The sequence below is a fragment of the Ursus arctos genome, unplaced genomic scaffold (genome assembly GCF_023065955.2).
Source record: "Ursus arctos isolate Adak ecotype North America unplaced genomic scaffold, UrsArc2.0 scaffold_7, whole genome shotgun sequence".
Taxonomy (NCBI): domain Eukaryota; kingdom Metazoa; phylum Chordata; class Mammalia; order Carnivora; family Ursidae; genus Ursus; species Ursus arctos.
Genome location: NW_026623089.1, coordinates 19,440,355 through 19,463,075, shown reverse-complemented (window position 1 = coordinate 19,463,075; position 22,721 = coordinate 19,440,355). Strand labels below are relative to the sequence as shown.

At 39.9% G+C, this 22,721-nt stretch overlaps 1 protein-coding gene across 17 annotated transcripts in view; it reads left to right on the top strand.

The window, feature by feature from the left end:
* Positions 1-2,289: 2,289 nt before the first annotated feature.
* ADD3 (adducin 3) overlaps positions 2,290-22,721 on the top strand; it is a 126,095-nt gene continuing 105,663 nt past the window's right edge. For 3 of the 17 annotated variants that reach the window (XM_057308902.1, XM_048218751.2, XM_026494079.4), the window contains exons 1-3: positions 2,408-2,614; positions 4,055-4,152; positions 4,557-4,784. The gene's annotated coding sequence lies outside the window, so the exon portion shown is untranslated. Of the gene's footprint in view, positions 2,615-4,054; positions 4,153-4,416; positions 4,785-6,751; positions 6,879-22,721 lie in introns of those variants that run through there. The other 14 variants (XM_044382106.3, XM_044382107.3, XM_044382100.3 and 11 more) reach the window with 10 other exon arrangements.

Sequence of the window (22,721 nt, the reverse complement as noted above, 5' to 3'; positions counted from 1 at the left end):
TTAAGGTGATAAATTATCCTGCCAGATACACAAAACACCAAGTTTGCTATGTCATCTAATGCAACACAGACTTTAACTGTAATGCCCCCTTGAAACTGGGGAGAGTGGGTTTAGGTCAGTGCAAGGTTCTTTACCACGAACAGCAGATCAGGATTGAAGGGAAAATGTTACTATCTAGCACAAAAAGTAACTTCCAGAAAGCACCTCTGAAGGCCAGAATTAAGTCTATAATACTTTACCCTGACTGGCTCTTAAACGTTTCCTCTTGGCAGGCATACTTATGGATGTAGACAAAAGGGAACAGAGGCACCAACGGGTCCAAAGAAACAACCAACAGAGTTGAAGTCCCTGTCATTTGGGTGGAAGATAAGCAAGAGTTTGCCGCTGAGTGTTGTTTCCTTGGAAGTCACTTTCAACACATACACACACACACACACACACACGCGCGCGCACTCTTTCCTGGACAAATTTCTTCACTTTCCAGTGTAAACTCAAAGGCAAAATTTGTGCTAATATTTGCACACATCGTAAGTACTTGTTTGATATTCTTTATACTACATGTACACAAATAGTGTCACTGAGTGAAACTACCGTTTTTTGTTGTGACAGGTCCTGCTCAGCCCCCAGCGTGGGTATGTGAAACCGTGTGTATGTTCATATGTGTTATTTGTCTTGTGCGTGTGTCTGTGTGTGTGTGTGTGTGTGTGTGTGTGTGCGTGCGTGAAGAATGGAGAGTAAAACCCAGCTCTGTCCTTAACTCTGCCCCCATTTTGCTTCTCTGGGTTTCCATTCTTTCCATTTATAAAATTACAGCATTGGAGTCAGTGAGCTCTAAACTCTATTCCAACTCTACCATCCAGAGATGCTCAGTTTTTAAATGCTTTCATTATTATCAAACATTATGTACTCCAATCAGTCGATACCCTTAGCAATATAGTAGGGCCCTGCTTCAGGAAAACTGGTCAAAGTTAGGTACAATATCTTAAGTCAGATAAAATTAAGTTTATTCATTTTACAAAAATGATTATTTGATCTGCAAAATAATTCCCCAAATGGCAGTAAATAACAAACTCTGGTTATACGTTTAAAACAAAGATTTATTTTTGGGGCACCTGGGTGGCGCAGTTGTTAAGCGTCTGCCTTCGGCTCACAGCGTGATCCCCACTCTGGGATCAAGCCCCACATCAGGCTTCTCTGCTGGGAGCTTGCTTCTTCCTCTCCCACTCCCCCTGCTTGTGTTCCCTGTCTCGCTGGCTGTCTCTCTCTGTTAAATAAATAAAATCTTTAAAAAAAATAAATAAATAAAATAAGATATATTTTTAATCCAGGTTTTCATGAAAAGTAATTTAGAATGAGACATGCTTGCATTAAATAACAAAAATATAAGCATATAAATGTCATAAAATCATAGTATTTTGGAATGCTAAAGGAAAATTTCAATCCAACATCATCATTTTACAAAACAGGGAACTAAAGACCAAATAAGTTTACACGTTAGCTCAAGATCACACCTGTAGTTAACAAAGGCCCTGCAAAGAAAATCGATTGCAAAATATTTCCTGTATTTTCCTCTATTCATATTTTGAGACTACACCTCTACATTTACCTATGAAGAAAATAATCACAGCTATTCACTGCTTAAGTCAAGGAGTATTAATTATTGAATAAAATTTAAAGTTATAATGTAAACTATCAAGTTCCTCCTGTATGGATACATTATATTTTAGTAGTCTATATAGTAGATTCACATGCATTTAAAGTAAGTTAATCTACTTATGAGTTTCTTGTTGATTTTTTGAATTGCCACTGAAATAGAATAGTGCTCTGCTATTATTGTAGAATTATTTTAGATATTTTTTCAGTTTTTCTATAAAACTGTGATTTTTATAACATGAATACACACTGAAAATAATATATTTTCTAATACCAACATTCACTGAAATTCCAGGTATGCTTATAGTTAGAAGGCTTGACTTCATTGCTCCCAGTCACATGAATGAGTTTTATTTTATTACTTTTTTCGAATTCTTGTATTAAATGCTAATAACCCCCTTTTATTTGCTTATCAGTTTAGTGCATTAAATATTAGCACAAAATACTAACTGGTTTCCAGGCACACCGCTTTATTTTTGCCAGGGACCCCAATCTTTGACGTTAGCAGGGCTCTTTAAAACTAGTGTGCTTCCAGCATTTCATTGATTCACACTAAATCAGTCCCTAGATCATCCAGTTAATTTTAACCTTGACCTCCCACAGCTGTACTGCTTTACTCAGTCCCAAAAAGTCCCTGCTTCTGCTTCTTATGAAGCAATAGTAGAGTGGAGAAACAAAGCCCATTCCTTTAAGAAAGATTCCGCCTCCTTTTTTTTTTTTTTTTTTATAAGCCAGCGCCTAATGGTAACTGGGGAGTCTCTCCTAAGTCACACACTTTACTACTCAGCATTGGGAGAAGCTGCTGCGGCTGCTGTGGCTGCCGCCGCCGCTGCCGCCGCCGCCGCCGCCGCCGCGGGTCTGAGGCTGCAGTGGGTTCCTGTGCAGCACTGCAGAATCCACACCTACAGAAGACACACACGTCTACTACCCTGGACACAAGAAAGCCTTGCATCTCCCGCGGGTAAGCCGATCTTTTATACATTTTGTCCAGAAACTGTGGGAAAGGGAATGATCACGGAAAAATTGCTCATCAGACATGCTTAAAATGGATTATGTTAATTTGTCTTCGGGGGGGGGGTTGTTTAGATTTGTGACGGGCAAATGCTCTATATAGTGGAGACTATTGTCTGATAAGTGCTCTTAACATACTTTTTTTTTTTTGCTATTCACAAAAAGGCTAACCTTGATGCATGCAAAAGCTTTTCATTTTTTGCTTTATAAATGCAAAAAAAAAAAAAAAAATCCAGCCACTCCCAATAGCTCTCTCAAATACTGCAGATATTTTTAAACACCAAATAAAATGACAGGCTGAGCATTTTCTAAATATTTTCTCCCCAAAGCCAGGAAGCCTTCCCCTAGATCCTTTAGGGGTATTTAAAAATCATGAGGCATGGTTAGATTTTGAGCAGATGGGAGATGGTGGTAGACTGAAATTTCTATAGCCTTAGTCCAGGGGAGAGAGAAAATGAGGATAAATGAATCACAGTTTGTGCCAACACAAGATTCATTTTCCACACTTCATATGTGGGAAGAGGAAACTACATTTTAATTAGCACATTTTTAGGGAAGAGGGAGGGGATGAAGATGAGGGGGATGGCATGAAGTATTTGAGGGGGAAGAGTCTGCAGAGGAGGAAGGAAATGAAGTGGACTGTCGCCAGTACCTTGGGAACGAAGGGAGATAAGGGTGGGGAATGAAGTTTGTTCTGTTTGGTAGGGTGGGGTTGACTCAAGGGACCATGAATAACCAGAATGGCGCTTGGAGGGGTGTGCTTTCGAGTGGATTCGTGCCCGTGGAAGACACGTGTGCGGGAGGGATGTGCAAATCGTGGGGTGGCAGAGAAAGGTGTGCATAACTGGGAGGTCTGTTTCGAGAACAGGTTGGGGTGAGAAACGTCTGGGCGATGGGGGCGTGGGGGCCCAGTGTCACCTGTGGATGGATCCACATCCCTGCTATTGCATGTTGCAAAGTTTACCCCAAGCTGGCGCTGCCGCCCTCGACTTTTCCCCTCTAAGAAGCCAGCTCTCATAAGGTCGCAAGGCCAGGGGCCAAAGTAGGGGTGAAGACCCTCCACCGGTCTCAGTGGAGCAGGATTGAGAGAACCCCTGCCCTGCCCCTCTGTGGAGGTGAGTGGGCGGAGGAAGCGCCCAATAGGCAAGTATGCCGAGAGGAAAATCTAGGCCCCTCCTATGGGGGGCGTGCGGAGATCGAACCTTAGCCGCTGCCTCCCCCCGAAGACCCAGCGGCCAGAGTAGGCGGCAAAGGTTGACTGAAAGCTGCGGCTCAGCCTCGGGACGGGGAGGGCTCGCTCAGGTTAGGGCGGGCGACATTTCCGAGGCGTCCTCCCCCTCCTCCTGGTAGTCGGGTTTCCGTCGGGGTTATTTCCCCCTCCGACCCTCAGGGGACGCCACGGATCGTAACTGCAGAGCCGGAGGAGGACGCTGAAGAGGTGCCAGGCAGCCGCCTAGCGCCAGGCCCTCTCAAAGGCCCGGCCGGCCGGTAGGTCCTTGCGGCCGCGGCTACACAGATGTGGTGCTAGCGGGCGGAGAGGGGGCCGCAGCTTGTGGAGCCAAGGCTCGCGAGGGGCGCAAGGGGCCGCGAGAGGTGGGGCCTTGAAGAGGCGGGGCCCAGAACGTCCTGTGATTCCGAAGGGCGGGGCCAGGACGCTCGGGGGGCCCAAAGGGCGGGACCAGGGGCGTTCGGGGTCTGCGAGGGGCGGGCCCCTAGGGGGCGGAGCCAGAGGCGCTTGGGGGCCTAGGGGCGGGGATGGGGGCGGGGCCAGAGGACGCTCCGGGGGCGCTCGGCCAGTCCCGCCAGAGCGCGAGCGGCCCGCTGGTAACGGTCGCCAGGGCGAGGGGCGGGAGGGGAAGGAAGGGGGTTTAAATTATTTTCTTTAAAAACAGTGAGCGAGAGCTAGAGGCATCGCGACCCAGGTGTCGCCGCTTCCTGCTACAGAGGGCTCGGCGCCCAGGTCCCTCCCTCCTCACGCCCCCTCCCCTTCTGTCCTCCCCGGTGGAGCCGTGGGGTGCTTAAGAGGCGGCCGTGGCGGATCGAGCAGCCGCTGCAGCTCCGGCGGCCGCGGAGAAGGAGGAAGGGAAGCACAAAGCCCGCTGCGCGAGGCGAGCTGCGAGGTAATCCTGAGGGGAGAGAAGGCGCCGTCGTTGAGCCCCTCCTCCCAGCGGGGATGACTGGCGCCCGCGCGGGCTAGGCGGCGGGACCCTTCCAGGGGGTCGCGCGGGGGTGGGGAGCGCGGAGACTTGCGGGGCCGAGGGGACTTCCTATTGGCTGTCCCTGCGGCCTCAGGTGAACCTCTCTCTGTCCAGGGGGCCGGAATGGGAGCCTTGGGCTAGTCCGAGGGGAGTGGACCTGCGGGGGAGGGCCTCTGGGCGCCGCCGGGTGGGCCCGACTCTTGGGCGTCCTCTGGTTTCCCTCGAGAGGGTAGGGAGTTCTCAAAATCGAGGGCTAGTTGAAGCGTTGGAGACCTGGGGACCTTAAACTCTGAAGGTGTGCCCCCGGGGTTGCCGCGCTTGGAAAAGGTGGAGGAAAGGGAAGGGATGTTGGTTTGTTTTGTTTTCCTCGTTTAAAAAACTTACGTGACTAGTTGAAAGTGTTCAACCACCTTTCTCCCGTAATCCGCGTCCCCATCCTCCCAGCACGCACACACAGCCCTGCACACGCTTACACGTTAAGGTTGTGCTTCCTGCCTGGGGTGACAAGCAGAGTTGGCAGCGGGTCCACTTTGCTGGTGTTTGGGGCACATCCAGCCTCTTTGGAGGTATGCTATTTTAGCTGAGGCAAGACCACAGAGACAGGTAGAATAAGCTAGGCCTCTATTAAATTGGCAAGAATGGCCTCAGGTGAACTTTTTTGTTGCAGAGATTTAATTGCAAGTAGGTGCCCGCTTAAAATAGGAGCGTAGTAAAACCACTAATTTCTTTGGCACGTGTGCTGTTGCAATTGACCACTATAGTGGTAAGGAGAGAAAGGGAATTTAACTCAACCAGAAGATTTTGAGTTGGGATTATATGCAAGTGTAGTGAAGGTGCTGATAAGATTCTGGGGGTTGGAACCAGCTACATAAACGTGTGTGCATGTTTATGTTAAATTATACAGTATTTCAGATTTAGCAGTATGAAATGGTTGCTTTTCTTGGAATGAAGTGCCTGTACATCATGCTTAGTATATCCTAATTTGGGCTTCAGAAGACTTCCAAAGAGAGTGTTGTTAAAGAGAATAAGAGTACAGGGTAACCCGTAGTTAAATTAAAATACTTGACTATTAAAAAATTTGTGTAATTAAGGTATGGTACAAACTCATTTATAGCATTACTTTTGGAGCATATGTGTAAAGCTTTTTTGTATTCAAATCTTGAATGCATTGTAATTGCCCTCTAACTCGTTTTCCTTTGCTTAAATTGAGCAGATTAATTGTGCAGAGGGAGGGCCAGAAAAAAAATGGCCACTTTTGCTACATTTAACTCATCATCTTTTTAAAGAGTTCGCTCTTTTTTTTCTTCCCAAAGAGTTCGCTTTTTTTTTTTTTTAAGATTTTATTTATTTGAGAGAAAGCAAGTGAGAGAGAGCATGAGCGCGGGCGGGGGGGGGGGGGCGCAGGAGAAGGAGCAGCAGACTCTCCATTGAGCCTGAGAGCCTGATGTGGGGCTAGATCCCAGAACCCTGGGATCATGACCTAAACCGAAGGCGGACGCTTAACGGACTAAGCCACCCAGGCACCCCATCCATAGAGTTCACTCTTAAAATTGACCTCAGGTGCTGGTGTGTTGGTGATAGTTGTTTTTAAAGAAAAAAAAAGTGGCCTATCAATTTTGAATGTTAAATATAATGTATCTCAATTTAAATGTAAAATAAGAGATAATTGGTTATGGGGCATTCAATATGTTATAGCTTTTTACATATATGATAACAGGAGGTTTGTTGGTAAACATCTGACGTGACAGGTGATCATAAGACACCTGGGAAATACTTATTTGCATGATCGAAGGGTTGTATTTTCAAAATTTGTTTTATATTCTAAAAATGAAAAAATTGTACACTTTTCTATTTCTAACCCCTTTTTTCAATAATGCTATGCTGGGAAGAGTGTGCACGCCCCTCGGTGATGTTTAAAGTGTGGATTTGGTCTTTGTAAAACCAGAATGTCTTGAGACTAAGAGGACGTAGCATCAGCTTCACCTCCTACACACAATCCTAAAATCTAGACTCAAGGTGAGACTCAACTTCTGCAGTTGTGAGGCTTCCTGAAGTAGGTGTATCATGTCTGTTTTTGTTACACCTAAGCCTATACAGGTTGTTAGCTGTTTAATCTGTTGTGTGGCAAAGCAGTTGGTTAGCAGTACTGAGCAGCACTTATACATGTCATCAGGGTATAAGAAGCATTTCTGTTTGAGGGAAGAAATCCTATAAAAGCATAGAAACCCAAATCTGAACAAATTCAATTTGTAGAGTGTTGGGGAATGATAATATCAGAACCTTAACTGAGTTGTTTTATGTAAAGTGTTTACATTATAGTCTGTCACTCAGTAAGTGCTTTGTGTTTATCATCATCGGTATATAAATTGAGCCTTTTCAGAGGGTAGTTATATCACACTACATACCAGGTGAAGACTAAGCAAATATTTGTAACAACCAATATTTATTTCCTCTACCTCTGTGCCAGACAGGGTTTTTATGATTTAATTGACTTATTCCTCACGGCAACTCAGTGACTAAACAGAGACCTAGGTTTTTGCCGAGGGAGTAAAGGCACTAAGTGCCACAGGCTGGATCTGAATCCAGAGTCTGACTCTAGAGTGAGCCCATGTAAACTAGTGGGCCGCGCTATTATACTTGAAGAAGTAGTTACAAATCAGTGAAAGTCTTTGGGAGTATTCCCGGGACTGCAGGTATGCCTTTGTCTTGTTTAGCCACACCCTCCTGTATTAATACCACCAACAGGTTGTTTAAATATGAATGGTGGTGATTCATCTGCATTAACTGGAATCACCTTTTGACTTTGGACGAGGATTCTCTTTTGATTCATAAGTTTAGCTGGGATACTATATTTGGGCCAGAGTATGTTATCTTTTTAATTACTGAAGATATTAGTCTTTTTTTTTTTTTTTTTTAAAGCTTGCCAGATGTGTTGGAACACCATCAGGCCCAGCAGGCACTAGTTTCCCTTGGAGAGATTCTGGTTCTGCACTAAATCTGTAGGGCTGATCTTCTGATTATGAACATCATATCAACCTAAGATGGATTTTAACTTAAATTTGTCCTAAATTCCACCTGAGTTGCCTCCTAAAATTAGCCTTAAGATATAACTGTGACTTCTACTTTGTCACTCACATTCCTCATGAAATTGTATGTTGCTGCTTCACCAGTGTAGTTGATAGGTCAGGCAAATAAATTATAACCTAAATTAGGAGATGGTTTAAGTAATGTTTAGAATTACTGTAGGGAACTGAATTGTCCTTTTGTTGACAGTTAATGGAATATAATGTTAGGAAAAAATGTTTAAAAGCAAGCATATGTTGAATTAAGAAAGCCCGAGCTGTATTGAAGACACAGGTTATTAATCTGTTTTTCACATAAATACTAAATTTTTTGGCTAGAATTAATATTCAGCTGTTTCCAAATGCTTTGTAAATGCTAAATTTGTAGAGTTTGAATGGAAAAAAATTTTAAATGTCTAATCAGAGTGCTATTCTTTCTTTTAAATATGGACACCTTATTTAAAATTAAGGAGTCATACACTGTGTTAGGTCATTGAGGTTCAAAATGAGTGCCCTGATACTTTTATGTCTTTCGTGTTAGTGGTTTATCATTTGAACTTGGGGTCCATTCCAGTGTATTTTATAGATGAGATTGTTATGGGTTCTGCAACTGACTAAGCTCTCTTGGCCAAGAGCCAAGACAATCTCAAATTTTTACTGTAATGGGTGTATATATACAGAATCCTTTTTATCATACAGGTTAGAAGTCTTTCTTGACTGCAGCTTGAAAGAAAACGTGTGTTAACTCTTACGCATCCCTTATATATTATAACTAGATGAATTTAATTATTTTTTCCTTCTATCAGTAACTAGTTATGGACACACACGTATTTAACCATCCTACTTGGGAGATACTCTTCCTTTCATGTCAAGTTAAAAATTATTTGCTTGGCATTCATGCAATAAATAATTTGAGTATCAACAGTATGCGTTGAACAATTTTAACTGAAAATTAATTGTGTTTATTAAAAATAAGTGTTGCAATAAAAGTTTGTGGGCTCTTTATTTCATGTGCATTTTAATGTTGATCTTTTATATCTGGACAGATTTCAAAATGCAGTTCAAAATTAAGTTAATTGCACAGTTGAACACGTATTTGAATGTTAAGATGGTACCGTTTAACTTACGGTGGAGCCTTAGATGATAGTACAAATAATGAGAATCAGAGTCTCTTATTTCCTTCAACTAATTTTTGTTAGATATCTTTGAAAAGCTGCATTAATAATCTCTTTCAGTTTTCTAGGATATTACTTACTACACTGAGGGAGCAATTTAATGAGGAGTATCCTAGAAACCTTAAAGATTGAATGTGGCTTTCAGTGTTATCTAGTATAACCCAAAAAGTAGTACCATAATCACCAAAGGTATGAAATGAATGAAACCCATCTTTGATATTAAAAGGGTTATTGTTCTTATAAATTACCTTCTTAGGAAGATAGTATAGACTGGTTTCTAACTATGCCAAAGCTGAATTGTTATTGTATAGGCTTTGATGTACAGTTACATCTTTATAATGAGTTTAGATCTAAGTTGTACTTTAACGTGATGTCAGACTGATCTGCACTGCTGCCACATACCTTATATTTACTTGTTTTTAAAAGTTGGCGGTAAAGCTTAATTGGAAATGGTAAGACCTCCCTGGTGTAAGATGAACTTTGAAATCTCTTTGTTTCAAATTGTCCAAAACTGGGCCTAAGGATATTGGTGTATAGGCAGTACATTAACTAGCATTTAAGATTGCTACCTTCTCAAACAAGACTACAGTTTGAACCTGTGGTGATGAAACTCACTTTTTCTGCAGCAGACATATATGCTTTCTATAGGATAAAAATTGGTCACCTAGCCAGCCAGGGGTTAAACACTTTTTGGAAGCTTAAGGGCAAATGACATAATGTTTTTAAAACCAGTGTCTCAAGAAGTACATTGTATATATTAATAAAACTTTTAATGCTCCAAGGTGCATTAAGGCAAATAAACATTAAGGCAAGCAATTGATTAAGCAAGATGGAAATCTAACTCCAGGTGACATAGGGAAATTGTCACTTTATTCTTTTTGCTACCTATCACACTCCTTTAAATTTATTCCTGTAATTTTTTACTCCACCATCCCCTTACCTCTTTGGAAGAGGAAAGGACCACAGGTATGAGTTCAGGAGACTGTTTAATTCCTCTCCGAGGCTGTTTTTGGTCGCCTGCTAGGGGAGCTGGAATTCGAACAATGTAGAAAGCAATCAGGTTGGAGAAGTGCTGAGTTTTTCAGTATCTTGGAACTTGGTGTATGCCTTTAATTTGTCCATCAGCGATGTTTCTGTGACGTTCTTCCACAATGGCTCAGTTATCCTGTACAAGGACAGCATTTCCTTTTTCCTTTTTCCATATAGTGTTCTCATCCTGTCATCTTTTGATCTGCTGGAATGACTAAATGCCATACCAAAAAAAAAAAAATTGGATTTACTCTGTATCCTCATGGAGAAGTTAATTAGGCTTCCTTGGTATGTCTGAAGATGTGTATTTTGGGGTCAGGTCCTTCCCAGAGACTCTTTAAGAACTCTCTGTTTTTAATCCTTCAGAAATTAGAGCCAGCAACTGTTAGCTGGGTGTCATTTCTAATCTCATTTGTCTTATTAGTACATGAAAAGATTCTATAAGGGCAGCCTTTCTTAATGTCTGAGGAAGAGGTTGGGGAATGGTGATGGTCACAGCTTAAGTGGAGTTGTGAATGGGCTTAAGTGCGTAGGACGGCGCAGATAGTGGAAAGGGGAAAGAGATTGGCAGTGTAGTTGATATGTTTGTCTCATTCCTTGTCCCCACTCCCAATTTTTTTTTTTTTTTTAAGCTTTAAAACTGTGTTCTTTCCACCTTGCCATCCTCCTATGACTTTTATTGCCAGGACTGAGTTTTATCTCTTCTAGAGAGAGGTGGAATATTCAAGGTGATTCCTATCTGATTGCTGAAAAGTTTGGCTTTTAACTGGAAAGTTTACTGAAAGGAATTTCCTTCCATCGCTGTCCACAACTGTTTTTTAGATTTCAGAAAAAGATCTCTGAAACAGAAGTGTGAGAAACCTTACTGATCGTGTAGTATTTGGGAGCCATTATGCATTAAAATTAAAATACGTATTAATGAACCAGAAATCCATATTGTTTAAGCAGTTTTTTGCTAAACTAAATCTACAGTAATTTTGTGTTAGGATGTTTCTTTTTAAGTGGGTATCAAAAACTATTTTTAACCAAAAGTTGAAAGTAATATGAAAGAAATACATCTTTTGTCTTACTGAATGTTGATGATGACAAAAAAATCATAGTTCTCTAAACTATTATCATTAAATACTCTGATGAAATACTAGATAGACAATGGTTTGGTCACAAGCCACAAAGACTTTCACCTCTAGAGCAGAATGTAATAGGAAAGGAACATTTTATACCTGAATAAGAACAGTGTATCTGCTTGACATAGGGAAGGCTCTGAAAAGCTGATTACTTGGTAATCTCTCAAGTTAGGTGATTTTATAGCGTGTTTGATGTTTTTATAATCTGAATTTCGCTGGGCTCTTTAAAAGTGTCTGGTTGGACCATCAGCTTTTGATGAATGTATTTCTGGAGGAATTGTGACTATCAGTTAAAGTGCTTTGAAGAGAGAAACCCTGTTTTGTATCCCACCGGACTGTCACAGAACATGCTTCTTGGAGCTTGTTTAATTTGGGCTCAAAGGGAAGAGTGCCATCTACTGAATGGCCAGCATCAAGTTGAGCAGCCCCACGTTTTTCTTACAGAACTCTCAGCTGGCTACTGGAGAAACCAGACTCCACTCCACTGAAGAATTTGACAGGGTTTTAGTACCAAGTAGAATTGTTGCTTGCTGAATTTTAATTATACTTTCCAGCAGGAAGCCTAAACACATGATGAAGAACTAATTCACCACTTGTTGGATTGCATGGGAAAGGAGAAACTTCAAGAAGTTGTTGAGACTTCATATTAAATAATCTAGCAATGGTGAAATCATTATCAAAAGTGGTAAAGAAAATTATTTTAATGAGGCATGTTTCATTAGTGGTTCCAGTTATTGATGGCTTCTGCAGACAACCATGACGTTGTTTAAAATTTGGTCCTAAAATAAACAAATCATTTGTTTGGAGTTAAGGGTTTTAAGAGTATTTGAATATTTTGATTTTTTTCTCTTGTCCTTTTACTTTGTCTCCCTTTCTAAGGCAGTGATTCCTGCTTCAGTGATTTCACTGTTTCAAAGTGGGTTTTGTTGTTGTTTTGCTTTACTCAAGTGACCTCATGTTTCATTTTGTCAGGTTTTTCCTAACTTCTGGAGACTGCTGATGGTAGTAGTCATGGTAGAACCGGAGGTCACAGAACCAGATGTAGGTCAGTGGAGGTTCAGGATACCTGGAATAGGCCTGTCGAAGCCAGACAAGAAGGAACTTTGACAATATGAATTGAAAGGAAGCTTTGAAATTATGATAATCTTTTCTGTCATATATCAGGTATAATTAATCAGTAACCATTTTTCTCAGCTCTTGAAACCTGCCAAGGATCCTATTAAGCACTTTACATAAATTATGTGGAATTTAGTTAAGTAGCTTGCCCAAGATCATACAGTTGGTAAGTGGCAGAGCCAAGGTTTGAGCCCAAGGCTAACTCCTTAAAATGGGGTGCTATACTGCTCATTTAGCCTCATTCTTGTTGGTGAATGCACAAAAGACTTGAACCAAGATTAGAATAGTGTTTATTCCTCTGCTGGAAAATACTGGTAGTTTTTTGTTTGTTTTAAAAAAGATTTTATTTATTTGAGAGGGAGAGGGAGAGGGAAAGAGAGTGAGCAAGCCAGCACCAGCAGGGGAAGGGAGAGGGAGAAGCAGACTTCCCACTGAGCAGGGAGCCCGGATGCAGGGCTCAGTCCCAGGACCCCTGGATCATGACTTGAGCTGAAGGCAGACGCTTAACTGCTTAACTGACTGAGCCACCCAGGCACCCCCTGTTTGTTTGTTTTTTAAAAAGGTGATGAAATGGGTAAATAGTATTGAAATTTCAGGAGAATCAGGAAGTATATATGAGATAGACCTTCATATATTTGCTGTTTGGTTTTATCTAAAATATTCATTTCTTTGTTCCTCTTGCTATGCTATTAATTTAAAACCACAAGAAAAGTTTATAATTGAAACAGCGAATTGTTTCATGTTGCTTAAAATATGCTACTTCATGGGAGAAGGGGTTGAGTTACAGAAGGATTTTATGCTGGGATTCCAAAGGGGTTGCAGTTGGGGGGGATAGAGAGATAGGTTAGTTGCCTTTCTCTATTTTGCTTCTAAATATTTTTAGGTAGTAGTACTTTTTAATATGGCAGTAATATCCCATATCCAATGCACAATAAAATTAAACCATGTGCCAATCTGAGGTCTTGGGGGAACTTCAATTTGTGCACACGAAGTATGCTCTGAGGACCAAAGGAGTACCATACCTCTCATATATGTACTAATAGTTTTGAATGCATGTATAAATATCTCTCAATTGAGATATTTAATACCTACTATTTGAGAGAGATTTCGGCTTTTAAAACCTATTTTGACCTTAAAAGATATCTTTATTACTTTAACAGATTGGAAATCATTGTTTTAGTATAACCAAAATCTTCTAAAATTGCAGTTCAGTGATGGTGTGGTGTGTATTCTAAACCCAATCACTCTATAAGGACCTCTGACTCTTCCCTTTCATATGTAAGAGGATTATGTTTTGCCTTCCAGAAAACCCCTATAGGAATATCAATTACATAACTCCTTGGATTCTGACTCTACATTCCAGTCAAACGTAGAAAAAGCAACAACTAAGATGACAACACAAAAGATGTTACTTGCCAGTGTGTGATGCTGAATGGCAGGTACAGATAACAAAGGCTATAGGTCATCTCAAGAAAGGAGCCCCACAGATGGAGTGGTCAGAAAAAATCTCAAGCAAAGAGGACAAGGGTGGGCCTTGAAAGGCAGGATAGGATATCACTAGGTGCAGGCTATGGAAAGAGTTTTTGGCAAGACATTACCGTCCATGAAAATAATTTTTTTTAATCTGTAGCATGATGGGAGATAGTTTATAATTCTGGTTCACAGTCTCTTATCACTGTAAGGCCCTTGAAGGCTACAATATACTCTTATTAGTAATAGTGCCAAGGACACATCTCCCTAGAAGGTATATTAGAATATTGCAGGGATGGGAGGGAGAGGGTGGTGGTGAAGGGCATGTAGATTTTTTTTTTTCTTTAAGTAGGCTCCATGCCTAGCGTGGAGCCCAGCGTGGGCCCATACTCACACCGTGAGATCAAGACTGGAACTGAAACCAAGAGTTGGTTGCTCAACCGGCTGAGCCAACCAGGCATCCCGGTCATGTAGATTTTAATAACACTCCTTATGAACCTGACATGAAAATGACTGGTTCATAGAAACATCCTAATACTGTTACTTTGAAGTAATGCTTAGGAAAGTTTGGTACTTGGAAGAAGACTTTAGAAATTCTCATCATTCCCAACACTCAACAAGAAAAGCCTCCTTTTGGGAAGAGGTGTGCCTTTTTTAAAAATCTGAATTTGTCCATCATTTACTTGGCCAATACCAGAGTATAATTCTGTTGATGGCTCTGTTATATCTTTTAAATCTAGTGTATGGATAGATAGACTTGTTGATATTATGAAATATCATTTGTACATAATTTTTGTTAATGTCTGGTTTTGGATTTTGGAGGATTTGTTCCAAGTGTCTGAATTCTTAGATTTTTTTTTTTTAAGATTTTATTTATTTATTTGACAGAGAGAGAGAGAGACAGCGAGAGAGGGAACACAAGCAGGGGGAGTGGGAGAGGGAGAAGCAGGCTTCTCGCTGAGTAGGGAGCCCGATACAGCTTGATCCCAGGACCCTGGGATCATGACCTGAGCCTAAGGCAGATGCTTAATGACTGAGCCACCCAGGCGCCCCTGAATTCTCTTAGATTTTGTAATGCTTATCACTTACTTTTTGAAAAATACTTAGTGTAACTATTCAAGATACTTTGAGCAAGTCACTTTATTTCTTTCTTACTTTAGTTTTCTAATATATAAATTATATAGGGGTTGGGATAGATTATCTTAAGATCCATTTCAGTTTAAAGATTCTGTGATTTTAACTTCCAAGGAAGGTAAACTCCCCAGTTAGTGGTTTTACTTGGAAGGTGGCCAAGAAACCTATGATTATACTGTGTTAGGATCTTGAGAGTGGGTCTAATAGAAAGCCAAGACCATGAAAGTCCTTGGCTCTACGTATATGTGGCAATTGAGAAAAGGACATCACTCCAGGACCCCAAGTTTATTTTAGTTCTTCAGAAACTCAGGGCCCTTGGCAATGGACAATGGATAGATCCTTTTTAAGAACAATGAAATAAATAAGGATCGCAATTTTTCCTAAAGCAAACTGTGGAAACATAATGGCATATTTTTCGAAAAACAGTGGTTTTCCATTCCCGTTCCATCTTTACTATATTTAGTATATTAGTTCCTTATAAGTATTTCTGACTTCTGTTTAGCTCTTCTTTTCTGAGCAACTTTGTTTCCTTTTATTTGATCATTCATTTAGCAAATATTTATTGAACGCTTATTATGTGCCAGCCCATGTTCAAAGTTATGGGAATTCAGTAAGCGAAGCAGAAGAACTGTCCTGTCCCAACGGCGTTTATATTCTTAGAGGTAAATAGAAACAAAGTGTGTTTTGTATTGGTGTAAATGCTCTGGAGAGATACAGAGCTGGAAATGAAAATGCAGTATTTGGGTGAATGGCAAGTTTAAATACAGTGGCTAGGTGAAGCCCTCAATGAGAAGGTGGCATGTCAGTAAAGATTTGAAGAAGGTAAGAATGTATGTGATACAAGGGGAAGATCGAGGCAGGCAGGCAGAGGGAAAAAGCCCTGAGGCTCAAGAGTATCTGGCATGAATGAAACAGAATGAGGGATGGGTGTTGGGAGGCCATTGGATGACTTTGAAGAGGTCAGACATGATCTGACATAGCCTTTCAAAGGATTATTTTGGCTGTGTTCTGACACTAGGCTATAGTGTGCAGTAATCTTGGTGAGAGATGATGTATCTGGTAGAGGTGGTGAGATGTGATTAGATTCTAGATATATTTGGATGATATAGACAACAGGATTTGCCAGCTGGGATGTGTGGTATAAGTGAGTCAAACTTGAGACGAAGGTTTGGTGTCTAGGCAAAAGTTTGCAGGAGGAACACTTTTGGGGAGCAGAGGGAATAAGGAGTTCAGTTCGAAACCTATTAAGTTTGAAATGTCTATTAGACATCCACTTGGAGATACTGAGTAGGAGGTTGCTGTGAATGGAAATACAGTTACTGCCCACTATATAAACTTGATAGTTGTCACTTTTTTCCTCTTTCACTTTTAAATATTTGCATATTTAATCCCTTTGACTAGAATGAATTTTGCTGTAGTAAGGGCTTCATGTCTTGCTATACATCCTAGTGCTTTGAAGGGTTTTAATCTCTCGTGTAAAACCTTGAATTTACTTTTAACTTCTAAAGACACTTGGTCCCAAAGGAATTCTTTTTCTCTAGGCATAGCACAATTTGCTTTTAATCAAAATGTGAAACTGTTGTTACTGCCTTTTGATATGTGTTTTTGAATGTACAATAGAACAGTTTGGCTGTTCCTCAAAAAGTTAATACTGTTTAATGGTTAAAAATAGTAATGGCCCAGTAATTCTCCTAGGTATATACTCGGGAGAAGTGAAAACATACTGTTCACACAAAACACTTGTACGCTAATGTTCATAGCAGCATTATTCGTAATAACGTAAAAGTGGAAACAGCCTAAAGGTCTATCAAGTGATTGATGGATAAATGTGGTATATCCATGCAGTGGGATTAATTCAGTCATAGAAAGGAATGAGATACTGATATATTCTACAACATCGATGAACCTTGAAAACATTATGTTAAATGAAAGAAACCAAACATGAAAGGTCACACATCGTTTGGTTCCATTTATGTGAAATGCACAGAATAGGCATATCCAGAAAGCAGATTAGTGGTTGCCAGGGCCTGAGGGGTAGGGGAAATAGGGAGTGACTGCTTAATGGGTACTGGGTTTCTCTGTGGGATGATGAAAAAATTCTAGAACTAAATAGGGTTGATGGTTACACAACATTGTGAATACACTAAAAACCACAGAATTGTACTGTTGAAAGAATGGATTTTAAGGTATGTGAATTCTTAATTTTAAAAAAGATACCAGGAAAAAAAGTATATGTGTGTACACGTGCACAAGAATAACGAAAACAACTTATGTGGACCTTATTTCTAAAATGGAACTGCTTTCCCAGTCGAAAGTTGATAAAGCAAGGCTTACCACACTAAACTTGGTTTGGCTTGGTTTGCTTAGAGAGGCAGAGTTAAGATACTTAAGATTGTTCAGGTAGAAATCAGGAAGCAGTTGTGATCCTATCCTTGGCAAGTCATAGGTGAGTTTAATTTCTTTTTAAATACCCAATTTCATGGAGATGGCTTAGATAATGCAAAAGAAAGCTCTAAGATGATCATCTCTGTGAGTCTTAGGGAACAGAACTAGTTTTTAAATAAGTTTATTAGGTCTTAAGTCAATAAATATGGCTTTTTTTCTCCGTACCTATAATTTTAAAATATGGAGAACTCATTTCCCAATAATTTTTTTTATAGCCAACCGAAGATGATATCTACCTTCTTAAAAACATTATTACTATCAAAGAGTTGCCTGCTGAGGACGTAGTTGAAAGGATTATCTTTTAACTTTCGCCCCACTTACTAGTGTTATTTTTTTTATTAAGATATAGATCACATACCATAAAATTTACCCCTAATTTTATTACGAAGAAGTATATGTATTTATATATTCCTTATTAGAATGAAAGCTTCTAGAGAACAGAGGTCCATATTACTTGGATGGTTTAACATGTTTTCAGCATTTTAAGGGAACACATGAACCAGACAAGAAGGATAGGGCAGGGAGATAGGCACTTATGTAGCTGATTCCAACACTAGCTTGAGAACTATGCTAAGGCAGCAATTTAAAGGAAGTGCAGGGGGCAAAGAGAAGGGAAACGTTTATTCCACTGAGAGAAACATTTCATGAAGGAGGTTGACATTTGAATTGAATTTTAGAGGATCTCCAATGTTGGAGGAGAGTGAATTACAGACCAAGATGATAGAAAGGCATGTAGGTCTACAGGATAAATGTGGTGAGAGAGGAAACAGGAGAGTAAGGTTGAGAGCACTAGGTCATGAAGGCCTTGGGTACTATTTTAAGAAATTTAGATATTATTCTGGGGCACTTATTTTAGCTGTTGAGCGGCATAATCAGATGTGTCTGAGATTGGTGGTGTGAAGAATGTTGTCATGGAGAAAATGCTGGCAAAGAGACAAGTTAGGCATTTAGAGATAAGCAAATGAAGTAAGGCAGTGGCTTTGAGATTAGAAGGGGAGGAATGGGTCATTTTGGAGGCAAAAATATGTGCAACTTGCTGAATAATGCAAAGGTTGAAGGAACATTCCATCACCATTGATATAATTTAAATGCATTTTACTCCATTTCCAATTCTCTGATTTATGACAGAGGGGAGATGCACCTATACAACTAGAAAGGAGGCAGATTGTTGGAGGTATCTTTTCCTTACCGTACATAAGAGACTTTAGAAATGTGACTATTTCTTAATTTTCCTTAATTTTTACAGCTTGTCAGTTATTACCCAATTGTTCAGTCTTTGGATTTGTTTTCATTTGTGTCTTTGGAAATGGTTGAATAGTCCTCATTTTGGTGTAATATTCTTTGTTTCCAAATGAAACTCCCTCCCTGTGCTGTGTTTTATATCTTAAACTTTGGTGTAGTGGAGTAATAAAGATTTGAAGGTATAGGACATTTCAGTGTCAAGTATTGCATGCTGTCATTACAGGACATTGTGCCATCTTGAGGTTTCCCCTTATGTTTAGTGGTTTATCTTGGAACTTCAAAGTAAACCTATACTAAGTACTTATAAGAAACAATTAGAAATGTCAAGAAGCACATTCAAAATATGTATATTTTTGGGGTTAAGTTAGTAGAGAATCCAATCCAGTAAGTTTTTGCATATTTGCATAGTGAAACAAGTAACATAAGATTTGTCTCCTCTAATGTTTCCTATTTATTAAAAGGCATGATTGACTATTTTTGTTTGCGGGGTTGTAGCTCCCTTTAATAAGATATGTAACAGAGACGATATTATAGTAGGGCATAGTTATTTTATAAATGGAAGAAAATACAAGATTTGACAGAACTAACTTCTCAAATATTACAAGATAAAACTTTCATGCTTAAGATTTTTAAGCATTAAAATAGCTTATTCAAAAGCAATTCTTAAAAATAATTCATTGACATAAAATACTATGAAAAGTTTGACAGAAGAGTAAAAAGCCCTCACTGATTTATTTAAAAGCAAGAATTTATTAACTTGATTTCTAAGGTAAACTTATTGTGAGGCCTGTTTTTATAAAATTATTTTCATTTTTAGATATTTGAAATTAATTTTTGAATAAGAAACTTAAGGATATAGAACAAAATCCAAAAGGCACAAAGAGTATACAGTGAGAAGAAAGTTGTCACTCCACCCCCAAACCACTCGGGTCTCCTGTATATTCTTCCAGAGACATTTTTCATTGTTTATTTTTAAATTCCTGAGTCAAGACTTTGCCTGCCTACACCTGGTAGATGAATTGCTGCATAAGAAATAGAGCCTTATGCTCACAACAGCCTGGAGAAGTAGCTAGCCCTGTTCTCCTAGGTGTTGTTTCCAAATCCATTCTCTATTTTATTTTTTCCCTCAAGAGTGTCCTTTTCTAGCTTCCTGTCCACTTACAGCAGAGGTATGAAGAGTGGGAGGTGGAAATTGTAATCATCTATCACTCTTGTCTCATCCTAGGCAATGACAGATAACTCTATGAAAGCATACATGCTAACAACGCAAATTCTGTTTGAGAAGTGTTCCCATTGAAAAGCATCCTCTAAGAGGGATGGCAAAGAAGGGGTCAGGAATGTGCATCTGGAATTTACCATCATTGTGCATCTGCCCCATTAGGCCAGCTGTAACTGTACCTCTTCTAAAACTTTTTATTTTTGGTACTTGGCATTATTTTGTTGACTCTTGCCTTTGGCCACCCACTAAGTCATAAGATTTTCTCCTAAGCTTTGGGATTGCCTGACTCTAAACTTAGGGTTGCTAGACTTGGTTTCTTTTCTTGTTTTGAATGGTATTTAATAGAATGTCATTCCTATGCAAATACTATAAATAATAGTCTTATATCTGGGGGGGATTCTTTTTAAAATTTCCAATATATTTATTTTGTACCAATCATCTTTTATTGGGTGTTAATTCTCAATTAGGATATGAAAAGGCTTCAGCAATGATCCAGTTCCTCAAGAAGGGGTGCCAGGCCACCCGCCACACACTCTTCAGTGGTATTCACTTAGCCACTGTTGTTTGAATTCCTCGTAAGAAAGGTAGAACAGCACATAAGCTGCCACCATAGAAAGCTCAGCAGTGCTCCCTTTCTTCACATTGACATACTTGTAATATTGGTAGTAACCTCTCTGAAACTCTCCAAGCAAGTGCCTTTAGGGACAAACTCCTGCATCAGTATCCAGCTTCCCAGCTTCCCTATTTTAACATCCATGAGTTTCCTCTTCATTGGTACAGCTGATACCATCTTGGAGTCCTGGGTATCTGCTGTCTTCCAATATTTTTTATTGTGGTAAATACAACATAAAATTTACCATCTTAGTCATTTTTAAAGGTGTAGTTTGGTGGTAATATTGTATAACCACCACCACCTTCCATCTCTAGAACTCTTCATCTTGCAGCATTGAAACTCTGTAGCCGTTAAACAATAATTCCCCACCCCCCTCCTGTATTCTTAGATCAAAAAAATTGTTTTAAGATCAAGGTTTCAGGTGATATAAAATCTATTATTTTTATACCTAATCAAGATTGTAATTTGAAACTCTATACAGATATGTATCATGCAGCAGAGGTTATGATTGGCATTCAAGCCCCTGGAGCTGAGACAAGGGTTACAGAACCTATAGCCTTTAATTCATTTATTAAAGATTTATTTATTTGAGAGAGAGTGCGTGTGAGAGAGTGTGGGGGCGGTGCGCAGAGGGAGAGAAAGAATCCCAAGGAGATGGGGCTCAATCCCAGGATCCCAAGACCCTAAGATCAGACCTGAGCGGGAAGCTTAATCAGCTGAGCCACCAGGCACCCCTGATTCATATTTTAAAGTGAAGAGCTGTAGCCTCATTATACCCCTCAGCTGTGCAAATTCTGTGTTGGTGGGTTGGAGACGGAGTTTGATAATTATGGGAGAGGTGGAGATCTGCAGAGTGGTGCTAGCTGACCTCTGCCTTCATGACCCAATAAAAAGGAAGTTTCCCCACAAATAGAAGTAGGAGCTCCCCAGGTTTGCAAGTCTCTTTGGATGCTGAAATTCTGCCTTTGTGCAAATCATTTAGACTTTCCATTAGTGATTGGAAGTGGGAATTCTCTGTGAATTTTAAAGTTTGGAGAGGCATTTGGAGTAAAGTGGGGGATGAAATCTAGATGCACAGAATTTTGAAAACCCCTACCTTATTTTATGGATGAAGGACCTGGTCTGGTTGAACGAAGTGGCACGTTCAAGATAATGTTACTTGTGGCTGATCTGGACTCAAAACTGTGTTTGTGACTCTCAGTCCAGTGCCTTTTCTGCTTTATGACTTCACCAGCAATCTTAACCCATTCATGCAATTCTGGGATAAGGGAGTTCACCAGAATTTCACTGGATCTTCCCTAGAGCAGAGTTTAGACAGGATGAGAGATCTCACTATCTTTGTGATTTGAAGCTGCATTCAAGAAATAGTTGGTACCTGTTTGTTTTTTAAATCTTTCATTGAATTAGGAAAAATTTTTTGAAGTTTAAAAAAAATTCCAGAATGTGTCATGCACTTTCTTGTTATTTTCACAAAAAGCTATGCTGATCTTCTGTATATTGTTCCAGTTTTAGTATGCTTACCACTGAAGCCAGTCATATACATGGTAAATGTTTCTGACATGTTTAGGAACATTATATTGAAAATTCAAACAATGTATTTAGCTGCCTTGACTTTTTTTTTTCTTTTGGAAAAGAACATATTTAAATTAGAAACAGTTCCATACTCCAAAGAAAAGGGAAAGTTTTAGATCATTTGTTTGAGTAAAATAGATTATAGGATTTCTGGCCCCAATTTTCCATTATTTTCTACTAAGTGGGCCATTACATAAGGCACAGTGTTTTGTTTGAGGCAAATTATGCTCAGAGACTAAGATGATCTGCCAATATCTTAACATAGGTTCACTGCAGGAATTATAATTTATAATATTTCACAAGCCAGTAGCATACAGGATAATGTCTCTTAATTAACCAATAAAGAAATAACCTACTCCAAAACCAATGATAGATCAATTACACTATTCCAGGCAAAGGGGAGACAAAAGATACAGAGTCCAAATTTAGTTGAGGTGTACCTTTCTTGTTTTTGTTTTTTGTTTTTTTTTAAGATTTTATTTATTTATTGGACAGAGAGAGACACAGCAAGAGAAGGAACACCAGCAGGGGGAGTGGGAGAGGGAGAAGCAGGCTTCCCACTGAGCAGGGAGCCCGATGCGGGGCTCTATCCCAGGACCCTGGGATCATGACCTGAGCCGAAGGCAGATGCTTAACAACTGAGCCACCCAGGCGCACC